Genomic DNA, 22,530 nt, shown 5'->3' with positions numbered 1-22,530 from the left:
TTCTACTTCAAAATAGGAAAACTACCTCCGTTTCCTCTTCAAAACTTCTGCTGCTCGTTCTAGTCCAGCCTGGCATCACTACTTGGTAGTCTTGGTACTACCTAGCACTTGAGACCACGTTCCTTTGCACTTTAATTAGGCTTAATCTTCCCCTATAACAGGGTTTCTAGTGGTTCTGAAGCATGAGTCCGTATTATGCAGGTTTTTCAACATACTAAAATTCTTTGCTGGAAGGCCTTTAGTCGATTGCTAAGGCTCAATTAGAAGGATAAAGCAGCAGCTAAGAAAACCATTTACTGATTTGTCAGCAGAATACCTGCTAAAAGGGCTTATACCTTCAGCTAAGAAGTTACTATTACCTTAAATATAGACAAAAGTGGCTGTTAATTAGCTAGCTAAAAGAGCAGCTGTCTACTACCAGTGTATGAAATGCAGTTCTGTGTGTGCTCTGTTGTCCTTGTCACAGCCAATGGCAATGCTTATACATATTTCTGTGCAAAAGATTCTAAATATGAAATATACATGTACATGCATATATAATTTTCTAGATCTACACACCAAAACCTTGATTTTTCTCTCCTTTATTTCAGATTATTTAGAAATATTTTTGTTTTGTCTTCATGTGAAATTCAGACATGAATTAGTTGATTATTACCTGTCTGGTGACACTCTGAAAACACTGTTAACACATTCACAGTACTCTTCCTGGAGATATCGAATTCTATTTTGAGAGATTTGATATTAAATGTTTGCCATGTCTTTAGAGATTGTCAGTTAACAGCCCACAAACAAAGACACTGGGATTTCTTTTTGCTAAGTGTGTAGCTTAAATTTCGAAGAGCTCTCCTCATGGAGACCAAGCAGTCTTTTATATGATACATGAAAACACAAAAATTGTGTATTCTATTCTACTGAAAATAATGTACTAGAGATTCTTGCCCTCAAATTTTTAAGAGGAAGACATTTGACTTTTAAATAAAAAGTTCCTAAACAAATATATGCTCCTCCTTCCCGCTACTGCCATATCTGGTAACTAGAATATGAGTGTGTCCTATGTGAGTGCTGAAGACAGGACTAAGCTCTCTTGTCCTTGAACAAGATGTCTCCAATATCCAGCCCAATCTTTAAACCCCAAAATCTTCAATTAAGAGCAAACGCCTTATAAACAGTTATCTATCCAAGGAATTACTTCAATTTTCCAAATCCCATTGTTATATCTTAAGGAGGAATGAGAAAAGTGGTCCTGTTCCTAACACCTTTCTATAGATTTTCCATCCTTGGAAACTACACATTCTCAAGTTTCACGTGGACACTGCTTCTTGTATGACGTTCTTTGTATGCTGAATGTCAGCATACTTACTGGTTTGCAGCCCTGTAAGCCCTGTAGTATGGGCAGCAGAGCATAACAGGAAGAAAGAAACAGTCTCTTTCCAAATGCAATAAGGCAGTAGTTTCTAAGCCCCAGGACAACCTAAGAGCAACTCAGTAGCTAAATTTTAGTTGCAGAGAAATTATTTCTCATTTCTTGGTTTTCTAAAGCTCCACCTGAACTCTTTCCATCCAAGTTCTTGGAAAAAATATGCTTTAACTATTTTCTGTCTGTCTTTTTTTTTTTTTTTGCATATGCATCATAAATGATGATGTGGCATTACAGGTTTTATAAGCATTTCTTTGACTTGATCTATATGAAGCACTTGTATCTTCACTTAGCGTTATATCATATAATAACATAGCTTTGACAGACTGCTGCTAAATTATTTACACACTATCCTACTTGTTTTATACATACATAGTAACTTATTAGCTGTCATTGATATTTAGAAAAATTGTAGCTTTCATTCTTTGAGGGAGTATATGGAACTGTGCTTAATCAGAAAGTGCATTTTCCTATTGCTTTCCAAACACAGCAATTCACTTAGCATAACTGAGCATGCAAATCCTAGAAACAAAAATGTAATTTTAACTCACATAAGGATGGATTTACAGACTTACAGAAACAGACATTAAGTTAAAAAAATAAAGGTGCTTAAAGTATTATTACATTCTAAACAAACAATGAAGGTGCTCGATACTATGCGTCAGAAAGTCTGGTGTAACTTTTGCCATAGTATACTTTCTGAAAAAACTAAAATACCATATATTTATGTGTGATGTTACATTATTACAAATATGCCACACAATTCCTACTATTTATCCTCTTGAGTGTATTCTTTCATGTGATTTTTTTTCCCCATAGTTTTCAGGTTTACTTCTTGATTTAATTTTCTTGTTTCTAACACATACTGAACCATTTAAGAATTGTTACATATGTATAATTATGAAGGTAATTTTTCCCATAATGTACACATTTATTGAGCAGATCAACAATATAAACATGAGTACTACATTATTAAGAACAGCATTTGATTTTTAAAAATTCCTAAAAATATGATTTTGCATTTTTAACGAAGCAAAGTTTCAAGTACTGTCCGAGTACATGCTTGAAAACTTAACTGAACCTCCTTCACACAAAGTTACAGAAACACGGATGCTGAACCAATGCATTTCAGTCACCACAATTATGCTGCCACACAAAGAAGCACATTTTTGTATAATGAAATAAATGTATACAAGAAGTCACGGTTAACCTCTGCTTCAACTCCATTTGAAAGGAACATAATCACGTCAGAACCTGAACCGTGCGATTTGTTGCCCAAATTCAGGATTTAGCTTTGAATTCAAAACCTGTCCTCAGCTGCGTCCGCCGTTCTGCAGCAACCTCTGGTGGCCATTTAAATGAAAACCCTTGGTTCAGGAACTCTCTGGCCTTCTGCACTTCAAGGACCAGATCAGGCACGTAAGCAAGGCACCCAACACATGGTAAGGGAATACCCAAACTCCTGGTCAATGCTTACCCTGACAATTATCAAAATCCTAAAACATGCAGGTAGAAGCATTAAGCGAGTATGCAATCAAAAAACCTGTAGCTGTTACACATTCAGGCACTGAGGACAGTATCTGCAGCTACTTACATATACAATCGCATTAAAATCTGTATTATGCATACTATCAGCAATGTAATGTATGTAGTAATGTGATATAAATAGAACTATAAATAGGTGGAACAAACATTCTGAAATTGTTCATCATTACTGCATCAGTTTTGGATAGGAGAACTGAAGTCAAGCCACATTTAGATTTCTTATAATAAAAACCACATTTTATATGTCCATTCTCTGAAGTAAAGATATTGCCTTCTTTCCTGAAGAATTGATATGTCAAATAAACTTAGTGACAAGAGAGCTAATCAGCTTTTCATACTTAAAGTAACCAACTGCAAATTTAATATTTATAACGAGAATTTTTTTATCCATATTTTAAATGGTAAAAGCACAATATATTTTCAATGCCTAGTAAAAAACAACTACAAAAAGCAGAAAAGCACTATGCCAACAGGAACTACCCAACATATCACTAAGAAATTCACATCCAGCACTCCAAAGTACAACTTAAATCCTCCCAGACAGAAGCACAGAGAGAGATGAAATTTCAAAGCAGTAACAGCCTCACTGAATCCAGGGACAAACCGATGAACCAGCAGAATTTTAACTGTCAGATTGGGAGTCTCACTAAATGAAAAGTTTTTCTGAGCAAACAGGGAGATACAGTGGATGTTAATTCATGAAATTCATAGAAATAGAGAATTAAGCTATGGCATACTGCATCCCCTCAGCTCCTCCACTGATCAGCACAAAGGTTTATTAGAAGTCACTGTATCGAGGATCGGAGGTCTGACATTGCAAGTTGTTGAACTAAGGTTTAAATGGCAATTATAAAGAAGAAAGAGTAGAAGCTGCATTTTGTTTATGATTTAACATCTGTTTTCTATGATTCTAAGTTTGGTCAGGTATGTGAAGAAACTGCTACGTAACAGAAGTTTTCTTTTGCTGTTTAAAATTCTTTTTATTTTTGTAATTATTAGTTTCACTGCTTCCTAACTCTTACTTAGCAGTTGAGATTGAATAAAAGAGAAAAAAAGAGGGAGACATATGAGAAAAGTTAGCTGTTGTTGTCGCATAAAATAACAAAATTACAGCTTCTGATAGAGAAGATTTTATTCGCACCTAGGCTCTATCAACCAATGAGACCCACAAAGCACACAAACTTTCATTTATAATGGTCCAAAATAATCCTTAATCCAAGCCTTTGGTCTTGCATTCTACTTACATATATAATTTTGATATGTTTTCTTATTTTTATACGTATGTTCATATACACACACAGATATATTCAAGTATGTCTCTCACTGGGCATATTCAGGAGCTGCTCTTTTCTATCAAACTCTATGACGATAGATCTTTAACTCTCTATCAATGGAATTCTTTGTTGAGACAAAATTCAGTCACAGCCTAAATTCATTTGGTTTCTATTAAAACATGGAGGCGAAACTAAACGAAAGCTAAAAATATAATGCCATAAAACAAACAAACATTATACATCCGTCAGCTCTCCCTTTTTTATGGGAGGAAAAATGAGAAAATTTTAACTACTGATGCTCTATCCAATGACTCAATATTGTGCCTATAATATAATACTCTATTTTAGCTGTTGCTTGTTGAGTAAGTGAGGCCAAGTATTCACTTTCTGGATACGTAGCTAGAACACGATTTAACAATTTTTCTCCTTCCATTCCACAAGATGCAATTGTTTCCAGTGAACTCCGTCTATTTTTGCTTCACTTCAAAAAAATTTGCAGTTGATGTATTGATTTATATATTATCTGTCAATGTACACATGAAATTACATACACATATATTTTATTGACCACAAACAAGTGTAGATCACACAGGTCTAAAGTACCATTCGTTTAGAGAAGGACATGAATAGGCTGCTTGGACCACAACCAGATTTACAGACATCACACCCTCCATATAGCTATATAGCTAACCTGCTTTTTTTCTGAATTGGCTGTTTTCAAATAAGCATTATTCACTTCGGGTATTATCTTAAACATATATATTTCATATGAATTCTGTAATAGCATTGATGGAAAAAGAACACATTTTAATAAAGAGTGCATAGTATTTGGAATCTCATTTCAACTTAGAACATAAAAAATACACACTTGCATATACACATACACAAAAAATATATCCTCCTTGTATTACACAGCTTTGCTGAACAGCCCTACAAGTTTAAAGGTGCTAAATTAGCCACTGGAGAGCTTCCATAGCATCTCTTGAATCCAATAGAAACAAACTGAAGTCCAACGTGGTAGTAAGCAGTAGGCTGGCGCCAGCAAAAAACACATCTACAGTGGCAACTCCAGCTCTGAATGCTAGCGACTTAGGAGGCCAGCAGCAGGAAAAGTCAGCTATTAGCACAAGAGGGCAAGGTTTTGGCAGACATTTCTGACTAATGAGGCACACAAAATGCTTTTCTGATGCTGCCTGTGTTTTTACTTCCTGTAATAATGCCATATTTTGAGATCTGAAGCAGATTACAGTTTCATAACACAACCATAGCCCCATTTTAAAATAATTTTCATACTTAGTCAATGTAGAAAAATGCTAAAAATAAATAAATATTAAATGGCACCAAAAAACCTTACTGTAGATAAACAGAAAAAACGTTATATACTATCCTTATTGCTTTCAAACCCTAGTATGTATACACTAGCTTTCACTGAGGCTTTGAAAAACATTTTAGAAATACTAAGTTTAGTACCACAACTCTTCATTAAAAGGTAATATTTTCTTTCACAAGGTGGTGGGGGGAACCCAGAATAATGTCTTTCTCTTTAGGAAAAGATTGAGGAAGAGAGGAAAAAAAGCCAAACCAAAACCAAAAGGAAGATCATCTCTTGATGATCACTGCCTTGACAGAGGAACTGGAAGAGGATGAAGAATAGGCCTGCTGTAACCTCTTCCACAGAAACACTCATAAAGATGGGAGGAAGGCTGTTCTTCCCTCCCAAGGAAAACAAGACTGGCAACGAAGGTGTAGTAGCCATCTTTTACTAGCTCATCAGGACTTCAGAAAGCTGAAGATAGCAGATGTATTATTTGTGTAAGTACGTCAAAGAGATTTCATTAGATAGTCATAATCATTATTTCAATACTGTTCAGATGTTATTAAAACCATGTAAAAACATTACCGAACCACACATCAACGCCTGGATTTGTGAATAGCTGCCTTTATAGACTTAAGTAACTGTAAGCTTGAAGATGGATTTGCTAACAACTGAAACATGCAAAAATAAACAGAACTCTAAAACACAAAAGCTATTTACAAAACATTCAAAATCTGATTTGAAACATGTACTCAAATTAATTTTCAGAAAGCATATCTAAAACTTTTAATATTAACTGCTTATAATTAATTTCAAAGTTCAGTCCTTGCTCAAGGAAATAGATAAAAGTTGAGCAAGCTAGATAGCTTTCCTCCATGGTCCCACTGTCTGATTTCAATCTATCTTCAGATTACTTGTAATATTTTCATTTGTTTTGCGTATTTTATTACTAGAAAGACATATTTCACTGAGGTCACTCCTCTAGGTTAAGTCAGGGGAGAATCTGTGCATCTGTCTTACTCTATTCAGCATGCAGAGGGCCATTATTTTTGTGATTCCGTGTATTAGTTCATAGTATAAAAATCTTCAGAAGGAGAGGAACCCCCACTGCTCTGCTCCTGCCTTTCCCCATCCCCCAAAGAACTTCATAAAGCTTTTATTGTAGTACAACCGAGGTACATTCTCATTTCATGTTCTCATGAACTTCTGTAGTTACTTGGCTGATATTTGCTATGCATTCTCAGGATACTACATAACTAGGAAATCTGTTTCAGTTTATTAATAATCTTTTGATATTTCCTAAACCCAGACATAGTGCAAAACATGAGCTGATTGCATAGAATATGGAAGGGCATTTAGGAAGATGGCAGGGCTTGGTAACTTTTTAAACTTCACAACCAACTGGATTTTTAGGAGTCTCTAGTGATTTGGGTAGTTACTTTAGTCTGTGATATACTTTCTCAAGAGAGGGAGAAAAAGCTAATCATTTCTAAAAGATCATTCCAGAGACAAAGTTCCTTATTTTCGTCTCGGCACTTCAGTGTGTTTTTGAAAACAAGTATTACATTACATCAGTGCACCATCTCAGCAGTAAGCAGAGCAGAAACAGTCATATATAGAAGTGGGTCCATTTAGCCAACTGATGTGTGGAATACCTAGTCCATAAAAGGGAAAGACTTTTAATAAAGTGTTGCAAGGTATCCTTATCCTTTTCATTGCAGTTACGTTTCTTTGAACATGAAGCATCTTAGATTTCAATCCATTCCCAGTCTACATGTCCAGCAACTGCTCATAAATTTGTGCCTAAATTTGAATCCAAAATTAAATTTAGCTTTAAAAAGCACCGTATGTGGGCAGAAAATTAATTTAACCAATGTGCAGCAGTCCATTCTAAAAACAGGCTGCAGGGCCCAGCTCAGAATTCACCAACTAATGAAAAATGTATCAGACATTACCTTCTGTAGAGAAAAGAATTCTGTCAATAAGGTTAAAAATAAAATAAAAAGTAATCTACTACAAATGAAAAGGAAAAATGGTCTTCATGTCAAGATTTTTATACCAGGATCTCTTTGTTGTTCTTAGCACAGTGTTATGCTTAGATATTATGCTGCTAGAAGGCACACGCTATCATTCAGTCATGCAAAACATATACAAGAAATGAGGGAATCACATTTTTTCCTTATTGTTATATGCAAAGAAGTATCAAAAATTCTTAAAAGGATGGAACAATAAAATAAATTTAAAAAAAAAAAAAAGAATGAATGCGTACTGCTCTAACCAGTACACATTTATTTTGATTTCTCAGTTTTGATAGACTACTACCATTTACAGTCCCTGACTACGTAACAGTCTTCTCAGCCACAGGACAAGGCTGGCTACAGGAAGCCCCACTGCACTGTCCCCAACGCAAACCAGAGCTGAGTGAAGAAAGAGGGAAGACAGGAGAGCAATGCTGTAAGGTGCATCCTGGCTTTTGCTTTTCTTACTCAGTTGCAACAGAACAGTCTGGAAGCAATCTTCCCAGCAGCTGCTCTCATCAACAAACTGTTTATTGTAAGAAAGTGGCTGGGTCAAAGGCTAAACGTCATCCAGAACCAAAAGCGTATCTTTAAAAAAAAAAACCACCTGAAAACATCCATGCATATGAAAAAAGCACATTACATATGAAAGAGAACCATGTTCCATTTTGAAAAGACGAAAAATCTACTTAAAGAAAAACTTGCTAATTTGATGAAGCAGTATCTTGTAATATTGTACTAACTTACTGTGGCTTGTGCTGATTTTGAGACTTGTGCAAGAACAGAAGTTATTTAAAATTCAATCTGTGTTTCATGGTAAAAATAATAATAGAGTTGTATTTAAAATATTCTAAAATATTTTATTAACATTTATTAAAACTGAATAAATTAGCTCCATATTCACATACAACAAGAAAAAAAAATAAAGAGTACTCCTCTAATACATTACAAATGTGTCATCAACATGTTGCGCAAGTTAAAAAAAACTGTTTTAGACACAGTATCAATTTTGCCAAAAAAAATTTGCAGGTTTTATGATGCAGGTAGCAGGCTAAGATGACATACTAAATACAAGTGTACTAAATCCTTCGCAAGCACTTGCCAAATCAGTTTCGAACCTTATTTGAAAACTTTTGAATGCAACAGCCCATATTCAGATGTCAAAACCTCTTCCAGAATTCTCAGCTCTGTCAAGAATCACTAAACGGTTGAATTCAACCAGGTTTTAAGGCAAGCATACTTTAAAAATTGTAATAGCATGTTACCATATAACTACAGTTAAGCATGTGAACACACACACACACAAAAAGAAAAGAACAAAGAATGTATGCATCAAAACCCCCTCAAATTAAGTATGATTTAGTATCATCCATAATAAAATTTTAAACTAAAGTATACTAAAAATTACAGGACGAAATCTCATTTAGTGGTTTGTAGCCCTTAATCTCAGAAATTAAACAGTATATGGCCACCTATGCAAGGTAAACTGTATCATAATGTAGCACAGTAATTGCGGTAAGTTTGCTGCAACAGACTATAAAGCTGACTTTGAGGGTAAAGGATCAATAAGAACAAGGTCTACCTTTGACATAACACCACTACGTAACACTTCACAAAAGTGAGCATTGCAATGAAAGGGCTGATAAATCAGAGGACTAGTAGGTGTTGATTTATCCTACCAGAAAAAGGTGTGATAAATTATGGTTTGACCATTTAATTCTTCATGACACCTACTTTGTAACAAAGCTGTTGTTATTTTTTGCAGAAAAGTGTACAGAAAATTGAGCCTATGTGCAACTGTGCTAAAAATAAGTATAGAGAAACCAGGCGGAAGGGAAAAGACATTCCACGTTTGCACTAAAATCTGAACATTATGCATATTAAAGTGGGTTTAAAAACAAAAATAATCGAAGTCATGTTTAGAAGAATAAATTAAGATATAAATCTAACCCTAAATGCTGTACATATTTATTTTAAATTACTCTCAAAAGTATTCTGCATTGGCTAGAAAAAAAAAAAAATACAGAAGAATTTTGTTCTCAGCTAATAGGGCAATAAATTAGATGCAATATATTCAGCTGGTAAAGCTGGCTCTGTTAAAAAACTATCACATAATAGTATTTTTATTTGGTACCAAAACTACCTTTTTTTTTTTTTAAACGGAGGATAAAATTGTTTGTTGAAAATCTTGGAATTAGTAGTAGAACGAACTAAATAAATAAAACCTAAAAAAATATTTTTTCTCAGCACTGATAATACACAGTTCTAAGTTTAAAGTTTTCCATCAGGTTTGTTTTGCTTTTCAACAGGTTTATATACATAAAATGTGAGTGAATTTAGTGTTCGTGAATATGAAATAGTAGAACAGGAGCCAAAGATTCTCTTAGCACTGCAAACATGCATTAAACTTGAACGACAAGATTTCAGCTGTAACCTTATTTTTTGCCTCTTCTGAGCAAGAACTCCCAATTCTGTCACAATGTATGGGGTTTTGAGCTAAAGAAATGCCTGTTTTAACATGTATCACAACTCAGAGATTACAATAAATTTGTGGCCCTGAAGTTGCACAGCTAATGTTCAACATGTATCATACATTTTATAATCTGAAACATTTTAGAAAGGAAGAAATTCTTGGGAATTATATGCTATAATGGCAAGAACATGCTTGGTATGTTATTTATGGTATACCTATTCTGAAGGTAAAAAATGGTATTAACATAACTGCAACCTTTCACTATAACTAAGACCTCCTTGTGAATCAAGGATCCTAAAAAAAAAAATGACCATGACAGCATGGAATTATTAGGAAAAAAAAAAGTAAACCAATGCTTTTATTTAGCAGAGTCCATCAAAAAAGTTAAGCTTCATGCTTCAAAAATATGTCATAAATTTTACATTGCTTTATATGTATAAGATATCAAATTGAGAACTCTGAAGGCAGCCTCAATAATATTCAGTTTATCACAAATTAATAATTTTTACTTACTAAACATGGGGAAAAACACAGTAGTCGTACCCATGTATTATAATGTCACATTCTAAGAGTGAATCATACAAACTACACTTCAATTATCCTAGCTGCATGTTTTATAATGCATTTTAATCCTTCTCTCTCTTTTTCAGCCCTTTCAGATTTAACACTTGCTGTCTTCTTCTGGGATTGAAACCTTGTTCAGAACAAGAGAAGTAAAAATTTTTCCTCAGAGGAAAAACAAGAAGATAGTAAACAAATCATACCCGTAGCTGTAAGGGTCTTGATACACACGCAGCTTCAAGAACTAACTTCAGAGCCAACCTCCTTAGAGAGCAGCCATCTGAAAGCACTTCTGCAATTGTCAGTGACACATGGGAAAAAACCCCACAAATTCAATTTGTCCTTTAAAGATGGACACACAACTTAACACTCACAAGGATAAGGGTGAACATTTATCTAGAATCTTTACCTACTCCAGGGCTGAGTTCGCCTTAGTCAAGTCATGTACACCACTAGTTTCCACTCCAAAAGGCCACATATGACATATAGAACTTACAGTATTGCAAACAATGCAACAGAAGTCAAAGCTCATGACTGACATTTAGGGTTTTAGGAGTGACTTTGGGAAACAAGGCACTCAAAGAAGTGAACATGAACAGACTTGAGACCGAGGCAGTGTATGGGAAGTAGTCATCAGAAGCAAATACAGGCAGTCAGGAGCACTTTTGACAATGGCACATTCTTTATTCTGAAGGACTTTGGATTCCCTTGACTTGCCTCTGAGGATAACCACCTGTTTCTGTGCTTAGGAATATTTATGGTCTATTACTGTTAAAAGAGTTGAGGGAAGACCCAATTTGTCAAGCAGAAGTTTGCAATATTAATTAATGTAAATGGTAACATTTCACGTAGAATGTAGCCCAAAGAGACTTCATTTAATAAAATCTAACCACAATTCTCGGAAACATGCTCTTACATTATTTTAAGAATCAACTGAATAGCACACCTGAAAAAGAAGATGGCTTAATTTTTTAGACTCTTCCCATTAAAATGTAGTATTAACCCAGATAAAGAAAAGTCTTAGGGGGTAGAGCAGTCTGGAGGGGACAACAAAATACAACCTTATAGAAATACTTGCTGAAAGCTATGTAAAAAGTAAATGCTTGCTGCAGACGGGCACAAATGTGCTCTATTGCAAAGGCTGTGACTGCATAAAGCCTTTAAGTGGAATAAGAGTAGAGCTTAATGTTATTTTTCATTTCAGCTCAGCAGCCAGTGAAAGAGCTCCCAAGGCATATGGCTTTATTGTAGCATATACCTAGCTTCTAACTGACCGTAGAAAGTGGTAGAAGTGGAACTTTTGAACTCTATTGCAATACTAAGAGGAAAAATAGCCAAGGTCTGGGTAACAGAGTCTTACAGAAATGACGACTGAGACTACAACATTCTACCCAGACTACACTTCTAAAGTCAAGTGGCCAGAACGAAGCAAAAGCTGCAGAAGACTTAAATAAGCGCTCTGCGCATACCCGCTCGAAAAGATGAACTTTTAATTGATTAAATATGAAACACTTTTGTTGAAGGCCCTTAATTAATGGTCCCAAACCATAGGATTAACTTCTAAAACAAATTGTCTTGAGTAAAAAAGCTTCAGGGATTACTTCAATCAGTACTAAAATGCAATAAATGAGTTTAAAATGTACTTCCAGAATAGTTCCACACAAGTTAACAAACTCAGGCTATAGAGAAAGTCAGTATACTCAGCCTGTGACACCTCGTGATTAATTTATCCTCGATTAAATAGAAACAGTTTGGGTCTCTGTTTCTTGAACATCATAGCTGGGGAAACAGAGGACAGAGAAAAGCTATTATCATTTAATTTTGAGTTTAATGTTTGATGGCTACTTTCACTTTGTCAAGCTACTATTATTACGTCAAATCAGAAATATGACAGTGGTTGTGAATGTAACATTCTACCAGCAAATTATCACATGCTGCTAAGAGCAAGAGACATCCTTGAGTAGATGGAGAAGTTGTTTTTTATGAAGCAATAAGGATAGCAATAATTGTAGTAAGGTTTATTGCAGTTCAAAATGTCTAATTTACTATTCCTGGACTGCTAATTGGAGACCATCATTGGGCAGAATGGATCGTGTAGGATAGAAAAAAGCTTGAAAACATTTAGAGAAGACTGAAGTCTAGTCCAAGCTCCTAAAGGAAGAGATAACAAAAGCATATCCTTACCATTGCTAGTTATTCGTACATACTATATGACTGAAATACCAAGTTAAACATTGTTACTTCCCAGATGATGCCTATGGCTAAATTTGGCAGAGGAAAAGCTTCCTATAGTTGCAGGAGCTGATGAACTTCTCTTTCAAATGACAAAATAACTAACACTTAGCAAAAAGGGGCTGCTCTTGTCAAAAGCTGCTGCTGCTCAAATTATATGAATACAAAGACAAAGCAGCAGCCATATCAATATAATATGCCCCTTTAAATTTGTACCTTCTTTCCAAGAGTAGCTAGCAGCAGATGCACAAGAGAAGAACACAGCAAGCATAAGGTAATTATCTCCTCTTCTAGCAGTCTGCATGAGAAGGATTTCTGAGCCAAAGAGTATGCACCTCACAGCTCCAGTGAAGTATCCTCTGATGAAAGACAAGTACTCTTTAGAACTCGGTTCAAAACATTCCTGATATCAACTGTTCTCATTTACAATTATGACAGAAGTCTTCTATAGGCAAAAGCAAAAAAAAAAAAAAAAATGTTTTCGGGTATTTCGAACAAAGCCTCAAGAATGCAAACAAGCAACTCAAATATTTATGGCAATTTGCAACTTTCTGTAGGAAGCAAAACATAAGAATAAGCACTTGCTTTCAGCTACTGTATTTTCTTTTCCATTAGCTAATATATTGTACTAATATCCCAAAACATAAAATGTAGTCAAAAAATGGAAGACTAATTAGGTAACTTTTATCTTGACAGCTGCTCTTCCTATCAGGTAGCTGTGGTACATGAACTACTCGTAATACCAACAATTCCATTTTGGAAAGAAAAAAAAATTCTATCTTCCAGATAGAAAATGCATGGATAATTACTTATTTTGTGTAAGGAGTTCTAAAGTCAAAATATGCCATATATATTTTTTAAATTTAAATCTTGAGAATTATGCATAAAGCACAATTATCTTTCCTTATCTTGCAAAAGAATTTCAGAAATACCTTCTGGAATTAGTTTTCGTTGATTTTGACTACATGGAAATGCTGGGATACGATCCCATAAAAGAGTTCTTAAAATTTAGAGGATCTTAAGTTGTTTTTCAATTCCTAAAAGTTGTCTTTACAGAATAGATAGTGAGCATCCAGGCACAGCTTTTTAAAGCAGAGACAGCAATACGCTTTCCCGAACTGAATATTGCTCTTCCTTTCAAATACTTTTTATAATGATAACAATATAACTTTGCCTACTGAAGTTAGAACCTACTTCTTCAGTTGAAAGGTAAATGACAAAAAAAAAATATGGACAATTACTTTGTTAAAAGTGTAACACCAAAAAAGACACGACAAATAGAATAAAGGAAACATATGCACAGTATTCAATAATACACATTATATCTATATTTTCCCTTCACATTTGTTTCTTAGAAAATAAGAATCACCTTATCTTTATTTAGATTCTCTCTCTGAAGTTACTAAATCGTGGCATTCACTTACTAAAAAGTCTATATTGAAGGGCAAGAACCTGAGCAAAAATCTAGATACAGGTTGTTTGTCTGAAGAACGTTTTGAGACTCAGCAGTCTGTGTACCCATTTCTAAAGACTTAAGTTATTAAATGATCTATTGTTCTGTCCTCAAATCTAAGTTGTCACCATGTAAAAAAAAAATATAAATTTATTATGGCCAGTACTACTCTTAAACTGCAGCAGGGATTGTTATCCATATTAAAACAAGTAGGGACAGGCTGTACTAGTCTCCTCAATTCTTCCTAAGGCTTGGCTATAACCATTATCATAATTATACATTTATCGAGTTTTTATAAATTAAGAAGGGTATGTCGAAATATTTTCTGAAGTTCTTAGAATATTTCTTATATAAGTTCAACAGTACAATTTAGTACACACTTCAATACACACTAGATAAGGGAAGTGCTTCTCCAATTAAGCTGTAAAAATCAAATGTTACATCTTAGTGAAATGATCAGTCCAAAGTAGCACAGATTTTATAGCCAAAATCTTTAGATATGCATTATAATAACTTCCAGCTGTAGGGAATGCTAGAAAATGCAGTAATACAAGTCGTTTTCTATACGGTCAAGTCTTGCTCCTTACCTCTGTCTCTTCAGCTGTTACCCTATTCCCCTCTATCCTCCCACACAGTGTCTGTCTTCTCTTTCATCTGGTATCAAACTAGATCCACTAGCTCTTCCTCCTGAGGTTTTTCTCTCTCAAAAAAGTTCTTAACCTCATGAGTCAAGGAGCATGCTCCAATTTACACACTAGATGAATAACTCGATCTCAACTTTTCTCAGGGCTGGAGTTCTTCTCTAGGGCCAGTCATCTTCTCTGGGCCTGTGTCACTTTCATAATCTCTACTGTAAGATGCATTTATTAAGGAAGGGCTGAAGAAAGAAGACTTGACTTAATTTCTGAAACTTGAGGTTGCCAATATGGCTAACACAATAAAATTATATACGAACTTTTTCTATATATATATATATGTAAACACACATACACACAGACTTATTCAAGTATATATTTACATGTATATATATAATTACATAAAGACGTACTTCCTTACTTAGGTACAGAACTTCACCCCATTTATAGATCCTCTAGTGTTTGCACAAGGCAATGCTGGCACAGATAACACGGTGACCAGCTGAAACTCTTAAAATTAAATCATGTAATCCTGTGAAGCACAGCTCTGTATAATGTAACTGGAAGAATACAGGTTGCCCTGATGGACTGAGCTACATAGCACTTTTACAGAGGATACTTTTAGTTGCAGAAGAAAAATACATGTACCATGAAAACAGCCAGAAGATTTATTCTGATTTTTTTTTCATCTGAGAAAACCTTGCTTCAATAATCATGTAAATCCTTTGCAATTAATGTCACCACTACAATTGCCAAGTAACTGAGTACAGTGATTTACTAAACTGGAACACATTCCACTTGTTACGAAGACTGACTAAAACCCAAATAAAAAAAGCTTTCACATAGAAGCCATAGTAGAGAATACAGCAAACTTCTGATTTAAGCTAACAGCTGTTCTTTAATCAGCTTTTCACTATAAGAATTGCATAATGTCAGCCAGATAGTCATATGCCAAATTCCATTCTCACTGCACCTGGAATTTCAGGATTTCCTCAACATGTCAGAAACCCCAAATCACTTCTTAAAATGAACTGTCAAATGATAAATACAACAGAATCTGTAAGTCAGCTCATTCCCTATCAACTACTGACATAAGTCATACTTGACTTTTTTTTTAATTTTTTTGCAGTTGGCTTCTATGATGACAGATTTTGAGAATACTAGCATATCTTTCAAATCAATGACAACCCTAATTAAACTTCCATCTTAATTTTCCAGAATAAATTCAGCTAGATAAATAATAAGTTTTGTGTTGTGCACAATTGTTTTCTGATAATATTATTGCATAATTGAATTGTCAAAGAATTATTAAGAATCAAAGAAATATATTCATAAGGACTCAACGTGGTAAATGCACTGTTTCAAAAACAGGTAATGCTTGCGGTTTATCTTTTTCAAAGAGTAATATAAGGAGACACTTCTATTTCCTCTTGGTTATATAATTTTATTCAACTTTTCCCTTAGATTAATAGTCTTAATCTTATACCATCTAGCCATAACTTTTTAAAAGTAAAGATACAAAATATCCACTAATTAAAATTGTTAGATAACCATTATAATGATGTCTCATTGTGGAAATGTATCGTCATTTCTGAGCAATGGTAACATGATAGCATCTCACAGGACTCCAGCTGATGCCAAGCCTGTTCTCATTTTCCCAGTCTCACTCACATAAATTAGCTACAGGCCCCACTGACAGTCAGAGAATCTCAACTTTATGTTTGGAAATACTCCACTTTTGTCAGATCTTTACCACTGAGGTCATAGAAAATGAACGGATGCCAAATTGCCACGGATCTCCACAGCGTTTGTCACAAGTTATGGATTCTTGCTATCTAAAATCACCCATCTGCTCAAAGGCAGTACCCTGAACCCTGACTCAAAAGGTTTATCAGTTACAACTTTTGAGTGCTGAAACAAAATCCAAGACCAGTCACTTTAATTACAGTCTTCATATTAAGGCAGAATGTGTGTCTATGTTAGACACAGAGCCAACATGAATTTGGATTAGTCTGCCACTGCAGATTTTACTTTTTCAATTGAGATTCCTATTACAAACTCCAAGAAAAACTGAAACTAAGAAAACTCAGCCTGGCTAGCAGTGCTTTATGCTGAGTGACCTACACTCAAAAAGGGTAATCAATCTCAATGCTATTGTCTGTCATTTCAGGAGTGAGAAGTTAGCAGAAGACATGAACAGCAAGTTCACAAATGTTTTAAATATATATTACATAAGACATTCTGAAAGGATAATAAAACTATCCATTCTCTACAGTATAGAAAGAACATGCCTACTGAAGAAAGTGGTTGTGAAGTATCATGCACACTGACTTGAACCAAGCCTTGAAACATGATAGAATACACTTCAATGAGTTCCACTGTGGTCAGATGCCAGCACGTAATAATTTCGTATCAGAGCTAGCTCTACAATAAGATTAAATGCTACTCAGTACAAAAGGCATTAACTTTTAGTTCTCACAGCAGCATAAAGACCCTTTTTATGGGGATTGCTATAAACAAGATATTTTCTTTCATTCCTCAAAGCTTCTTGCATTTTCCAAAAGATCGTCAAAAACATTTATTGAATCAATACAAAGTCAAAAAGTTGTTTACAAACCATAATGCAACATAAGTATGCTATTCAATATTATGTGCCTACAAATGTGATTCATGGTTGTTTAACATAAACAGCATGCAAGCCGCTGTCATGCAAGAGGGAAAACACATTTTTAACGAAAGAAGTGCAAAATAAAGGGAACATTTGCCAGATTTCTCTTTCCTTCCCCCAAATACATGGTAAATATTCCCTGAAGATAAACAACAGAAAAGCAGAAGGTAGCTTTAGCAAGCACCTGGAATGACTTGGCTCTATATTTAGAGTCCACTTCATCTCCCACCAAGGTTTTTCTTAATTGAAAATGTTTACTGTATTTTGACACTACCATCAATTCCTTTGGAATTTAAAACGCAGTTTAAAATTGAAGAAATATTATACAAAGCAGCCGCTGCAAACATGCAAATACATTTCAATGCAAAACTATAAAAAACACCCTACGGACAAAATGTTTTCCATCCCTCCCTTATTTTTTGCTTTACTGCGTGTTCTCTAAATCCAGCTCGTAACTGACCCCTAGTGGTAAAACAACTTCCTCGCCAAAGGAGTTGTATAAAAACACACAACCCCATCCAGCTTTTAAGAGCAATAGAGATTCCCGGTGATTTTAATATAAGGCCAAGACTAATATAGCTCAGCTGGGCAGGTAGGCTGCTCAATACTGGAGTCTCATAGTGCTGGTGAATGCACTGAAAACACCTGCAGCAAGCCAGGCTTTCTTCAACAAACAGCTCCAGAGAGAACCATGACGAGACTTTCATGAGTGAACAAATTAAGAGGTAATTTAGCCTTCTGATACAGGAGCCAGAAAGAACAAAGCTCAACTGCCAGTCAGATCCTGAGCCTGGACTACTAAGCTAGCACTCAGGAAAAGCAATCTCTATTGAACACTTTAATTTTGTTTCAAAGGTTAGTAAAAAAAAAAAAAAAAGTACAGTTTGATAATCATTTTGCACTATAATATTGGTTAAAAAAAAAAAGCAGCCTCTGAGTAGAGAACCAGGAAAGCCTACTTTCTTGCAACTCTGTCTCGTAGTTTAAGTGCAATAGCCCTCATCATCTTTTGCTTCAGGCCATCTACATCATCACTACTACCATTTCCAGTATCTCCCAGACCACCTCTTCTCTCTCTCCTTTCTCAACAGGGCCAGCTAAATGCTTCTCAGCAGCATAGGTAATGAGATTTTTTTTTTAAGAGCAAAGCAATTTTTCCAGGCAAGATGTCAATTTAATAATCCTCACTGATCCAAGCAAGCTCTTTGTATCTGAAGAGAGCCAAGAAAGGACACTCGTTTCAGCCTGTTTCCAGGCAGTGAAACCAGCAAGGCTCCGGTCAACAGCAGAAACCTCCCTGTGACACCACTTTCCTCTCTTCCTAGCAAGACATTCAGTCCCTCACAAGTTCCTGCCTCTTTACCACCACTTGCCCTGCCAGCTGGTAGGGGAGCAGAAGGTGGGTGTTCCTGTCAAGAGCAGTGTTTAGGCAGACTAGCAGTCCCACTAGCATCTCTTTATCACCAGGCAAGACTGACAGGCTGCCTTAGCATATAACTAGCTTTGAAAAGCATCCTGCCCTGGACCTTTATGTTATAAAGTTTGCTATAGAAAGTTGGCTTCTTTTAAGCTTTTTCCTCTAGCAAATAGCTGAAACCCAAAAGCTTAAAAATTTTACTGAAGAACTGGCAGATCTATTAGGCAACTACACTAATAAAGGTATGCAGAATAACAGAAGATTGAGGAGGAAGACGAAAGACATGCTAAAATACACAGTACTTATTCCACCTCTGTCTACTACTACTACCATGACAAGTTTTACAGAACAGAGGTATAAGAGGAAATTATCACTGAGAAACAAAAACACGTATCTTGGTTCCCATCTGCAGATTTCCTTTTCTTGTCTTTTCTACCCATCCTCATTCATGCTGCACCCACCTTCAAGTCCCATAGTTTATCCTCCCTCGCTATGCTAGAAAGGGCAAGGACAGAAAAGAGAGGAGTATCCCTCCTCTCAATTACTCTATTTAAAGTTACCACAGATTAAGAAATTACTCTGTGCTTGTTAATCCGCAGTAATTGAACATAATCGTTCTCTTAGCCATTCACAAGTGGGAAATAAAAACATATCAGCTTAAATCTCTGCAATTGATTCCACCATGCCATTGATATCTCTCTTCTTATGCCCAGTGCTATCACGAAGCTGGTACCCAAAAAGCCCTATGCAGCCTAAGCACTGGCCTTTTTTTCCCCGCGCTGGACTTGCAGAGGATTAAAGGCAAACTTCTTGTCTCTGAAAGTGGGCAGGATTATAAAACCAGGATTGTGCAGGGGCTCAGAGCTCAGTTCTGTTTTCCTCTGACCAAGAGAGTTCTGAACTGTCAATATGACAGTCTATATGAACCTTCCTTATCTTGAGCCCTGATGGGGTGGGGAGGGAAAAAAGGAGCTACTGACTAACCATCCCCTCTTAGAGAGCCATTCCTTTCAGAACCACATGCTTAAAGACCAGCAAACAGTAGGGACTACCATTAGAATCCAGACTTTGATACAAAGAGATTTTCAAAAAAATGACAACACTGAAATAGTTTTGGTTTACGACTGGTGTGACCCGTCTGTATTTGTGAGTTTTGTTATAAAGAAACAGAAGTTTATTTGAGGAAGGGAGGGGGATGAATACAAAACAAAAGCAAACACACACACACCCCGCACACACATGCAACTCAAAGCCTTGCAAGCCAACAAATAACTTTGAATTTATTACGGAAAAAAGCCCCAAACACATGGAATTAGATTACAAATACTTTTAATTTATAGTATGTTGTTATCAGTCCTTGGGTTGTTTCACAGATAAATTCTCCAGAAAGCCACTTAAGAGAAAAAGCATACTACCTGTCAGAATGCAAATGGTTTGCCAAATGCACTGCATTGCCCAACCAACCTAGTAGAAACACTGCTTTTAACAGCAAAAAGAGTCCCACACATGGCATACATTAAATCCGTTTCCCAAAAAGAATAAGTTGTTCCAGCAAATACACATTTTTACTGGTACAGATGCATTTACATTGCTGTATCTACTTTTTTTTTCCTGAAGCAATTTTGCCATAAAAGATATTTTCATTCCTAGCCAAGAGACAAACTGAAAAAGCTTTCAAGTACAAAGATTTCTGGCAACAATGCACTGTCTTTTTGAAATAATACATATAATGCATTAAGAGAAGAAAAAAATGTTAGACACAAACTATTTATCAGTGATCAACAGGATCATTTCAGACCACTCACAGGGTGTGCTTTTCATTCAACATTTTTCTCAGCTCTCAGGTTACTTCTGAGCTAGAGAAAAAGCAAGTTTCCTTTCTGGAATAAATAAACTAAAATAAATAAAATAAATAAATAAATAAACATACTTCCAAAGGGCTCTTGCTTTTTCTCTTGCTGGCTAAAAAAGCAGGGACGCTGCTTACATTTTGTGGATGGTAGGAGAAAAAAAGCAAGTCTCCAATTTTGTACATTATATGTTTTTGGTTCACTTTTAAGGATGAAAACTTACAGAGCAACAAAAATAAAGCTTTGGAGTTTCAGTGTAACCATGCCTGATTTTAGCACTGAGAATTTTTTAAAAAACTCTGAAGTTTTACAGTTGAATCTCAAGTTCTACAATGCACATTAATATGCATGGAAATATTCAGTAACAATTGTCTCAAAATATACCCTGAAATCTAGGTTCTGTAGAGCGTTAGCTGAGAGTTCAGATTTCCCATCCTCAAAGAGAGATTTAATCAGGATAAAGTAACTTCATACTCTCTTTGCTGACATAATGGACTTGGAATTTAAAAACAGCTGATGCCATCACAGAATCAAAACTGCAGCTCTAGACATGTAAACTTAGTCCAACTGAATTCTGATTGTGCTGTAGTGTACCAAGTTATTCAAATACACATAGTTGTCTTCGCACTGCATTACCCTTGTGAGCACAGTATTCTGTATTTCAAAGAACCCTTTAAAGAAAACTTTGGAATTCAAGAGGTACATTCTTTCTGCCTCCAGTAAGCAAGAATTAAAACCTGTAACTTCAGGCTTCAGCCAGTATGTTTGTATTGGTTGTTTATTATTTTGGAAGAATGCACTGTTTAAAAGATAGTCACTAGCTGAGCTGAAGTAATGAAGACTGATCACATTTCATCATTTGGCCACTATCCATTTGGAAGATATTGAAAAAAGTGACTCAGCCTAACACAGCCTGAGGAGTTAATAGTAAACTTTAAGAGGCTTCAAATCAGCAAATGTGTGGGTGTAATATACTTCCTAACAGAAATAACCACTATTCTAACAAATCTCTCTCATTCTTCAAGGAATGAATTCTTGTTTTGAAACCTAGAAGATGTTATGCTGAAACTTATGGCAATAAAATACAATCCTAGCCTTTATGTCTGAAAAATTATCCTTTAAGATGGCAATGCAAAAGAGTAAATATTTGAGCATTTAAAGGCAAAGCTGCAGAAAAAATCAGATCTCTATGCTCGAAGCTGCCACTGAACATATGGGTGCCAGACAACAGGCTTACAGTGGTCACCATTTGTTTCAACACTTTGACTTCGCCCTGCACCACAGTGACACAGAAGTTTCTTTTCACAGTAATGTACAAGTTTACAGTTTGCTTAGCTGCTTTACAACAGAAGGAAAGAGGAAAAGAAAAAGGTACTGCCTTTCGGTATCAATACTTGTCTCTAAAATTATAGTTAACACCAACAAGTTGTGCAGATTTAATCAAACTTTTAACCAGCAAGTAACCTGCCTTTCATGCTATATTCTCTTGGTTCAAACACTGCCTTCATTGTCCATATTATATCGATACAGTGCTACACCGACGGTTCCCAGTTAACTGAATTTTAAAATGTCTACATGTGTATATCTGAGGCAAACCATACTTTCAAGCCTTACTGTAAAAAGTCTTGTGATGAAAGAATTGTCTTAAGTGCTGTTACTTTCCAGGCCCCCT

General features: G+C 35.5%; 1 protein-coding gene across 2 annotated transcripts in view; it reads right to left on the bottom strand.

Annotated features, from left to right (window-relative positions):
• The window catches only part of HLCS (holocarboxylase synthetase (biotin-(proprionyl-CoA-carboxylase (ATP-hydrolysing)) ligase)), a 121,825-nt gene that overhangs the window by 80,599 nt on the left and 18,696 nt on the right, over nt 1-22,530 (bottom strand). The window lies entirely within an intron of this gene.

The sequence above is a fragment of the Calidris pugnax genome, unplaced genomic scaffold (genome assembly GCF_001431845.1).
Source record: "Calidris pugnax isolate Ruff unplaced genomic scaffold, ASM143184v1 scaffold25, whole genome shotgun sequence".
Taxonomy (NCBI): Eukaryota; Metazoa; Chordata; class Aves; order Charadriiformes; family Scolopacidae; genus Calidris; species Calidris pugnax.
The sequence above is the reverse complement of the archived record's forward strand: the minus strand, read 5'-3'. Positions and strand labels throughout refer to the sequence as shown.